This window comes from Sceloporus undulatus, chromosome 3, assembly GCF_019175285.1.
Source record: "Sceloporus undulatus isolate JIND9_A2432 ecotype Alabama chromosome 3, SceUnd_v1.1, whole genome shotgun sequence".
NCBI classification, from domain to species: Eukaryota; Metazoa; Chordata; class Lepidosauria; order Squamata; family Phrynosomatidae; genus Sceloporus; species Sceloporus undulatus.
Window position 1 is genome coordinate 150,357,572 of NC_056524.1, and position 2,178 is coordinate 150,359,749.

At 54.0% G+C, this 2,178-nt stretch overlaps 2 protein-coding genes across 2 annotated transcripts in view; both read left to right on the forward strand.

Annotated features, from left to right (window-relative positions):
• Window positions 1–2,178, forward strand: part of KAT6B (lysine acetyltransferase 6B) — a 166,099-nt gene that overhangs the window by 37,985 nt on the left and 125,936 nt on the right. The window lies entirely within an intron of this gene.
• The window catches only part of SAMD8 (sterile alpha motif domain containing 8), a 324,372-nt gene continuing 322,410 nt past the window's right edge, over window positions 217–2,178 (forward strand). Inside the window, exon 1 of the mRNA XM_042459050.1 lies at window positions 217–438. The gene's annotated coding sequence lies outside the window, so the exon portion shown is untranslated. The remainder of the gene's footprint in view (window positions 439–2,178) is intronic.

Here is a 2,178-nt window from a genome sequence, read left to right on the forward strand (position 1 = left end):
AGCCACGCCCTCCTGTAGAGAGCGGGAGGGGAAAGTGGGCGGGGCTTGGGGCGCCTCCGTTTTTCTCAGCCACGCCCTCCTGGGGCGAGCGGGAGAGGAAAGTGGGCGGGGCTTGCTTGGCACCTCCCTCCCGCCGAACCTTGTATTCTCGGGCTCCCTTTTCACGGAAGCGGTGCCAGTTGGGGCCCCGCCCCTTCCGCTTACGTCAGGGGCTGTTGATGACGCGCTGGGCAGTTGGCTGCGTGTCTGGCCTGGGCTCGCTCTCCAGTCGACGTCCGCTGCTCTTGGTGCTGCTGCCGCCGCTGAGGAGGAGGGTGATGGGGAAGGAGGAGGGGGCGCGGCAGAAGCAGCAGCAGCAGCAGCAGCGTCGGAGGAGACGCAGGCAACGCAGACCTGCGCCCCGAGGTTCCTCCGGGGAGACGTAGCGCCGGGACGCCGGTGAGGAGGAGGAGGAAGAGGGAACGGGGAAGGCTCTGGGGTGGATAGGGAGGATGGAGAAGGGACCAGGGCTAGGCGCGTCCTCCTTTTCCAGGACGCGTCCTCCATTTCTGCTCCCAAAGAGGAGCCCCTCAGTCTTGAGCAGGACTAAGAAGCGTAGTAATGGGTGCATTTATTCATTCACCACTTAAATAAATACACTTACAGACTTTGCAGAAGTCCTCTCAGTCTTGTTCCTGCCTAAGGAGCATTAATTTACATTTATTGCAAATTCACATTTATTTATATGATTAATGGATCTAATTAAATTTGGGCATGTCCTTCATGTCCTACATTTTTCCTTGGGCGTCCTCCATTCCCCCCTTCTGAGCCTTCCCTCCTTGGGAGGGAGGACATCAGGTCACCCAACTGGAGCCTCTATGGACCGCAGAGATGCTCCATCGCTGCCCTGCGACTAGTGCATCCTGTTCCCCAGCTTCTCTGGGGCTCATAGCAGGATCTTCCAAACAGACTGGTACTTTGAGGAGACACCTTGATGTAGGTGTTGCTCTTGGTTTGTGGAAAACAAGTATTTCCACCAGACACGGCACCTCATACATTGCCAGCGTGTCTCAAAACATTAACCTTTGACATGCGTGTCTCTGTGCGCATATATGTGCATCGCTCTTGCCCTGGCAATAGGGGCTCCAGTTTGGATCCTGCCGCTGTTTGTTGTTGTTGATCCCAACTCATGGCAACCCTGTGGGTGAGGCACCCCAGAGACCCCAGGCCCTGCAAATTCATAATTGTGACCTCCTGAATTGAGTCCAGCCATCTAATAATAATAATAATAATAATAATAATAATAGGTTTTATTTATATACCGCCCAATCACTGGGAATCCGAGCGGTTTACAATAGAGGGGATAACAGACAGTTCCCTGCCCACAGGCTTACAATCTAAAAGACACGACACAAAAGGAGAAGGGAATGGTGAGGGGGGGGAGGGAATCAGGTCCAGCATTCTTCTCTCCCTCTCAGGCCTGGGCCAAGGCAGATGGACCGGAGGGAGGGCTCTTCTTCTTCTTCAGGCTAGCCCCTGATGGAACTGGGCCAGCCTTCTCTCTCCCTCAGAGACTGAAAGATGACAGTTAGGGAGGGAGGAGCCTCTTTCTTCAGGCTAGCCCCTGATGGAACTGGGCCAGCCTACTCTCTCCCTCAGAGGCCTTCTAGTAGGCAGCCTTCCTCTCTTTATGCTTCTCTTTCCCTTTCCTGGCATCATTGTCTTTTCCAGGGAGTCACGCCTTCTCATGACGTGGCCAAAGTACGGCAGCCTCAATTTGATCATCTTGCTGTACCAGGAAATGCCAGCGGTCGGAAAAGCGACTCTGCGTCAGCATTAGGAGGAACCTCCTGACAGTAAGGGCTGTTCAACAGTGGAATGCACTCCCTCGGAGTGTAGTGGAGTCTCCTTCCTTGGAGGTCTTTAAACAGGGCTGGATGGCCATCTGTCAGGGATGCTTTGATTGGGAGTTCCTGCATGGCAGAATGGGGTTGGACTGGATGGCCCTTGGGGTCTTATCTACCAAGATGTTACTCTCGATATTAGCTTCTGGGAACAAACAGCAGAGGAAAGGTCATCAGTGTGCTCTGCTTGGAGATGGCTGTTAAGGGCTAAAAATTGGATGTTGCAGTGATTTCAGGGTGTAGATGAAGTAAGGGGTGTGCAGGGACGTAGCCAGGATTTTAGGAAGGGGGGGGG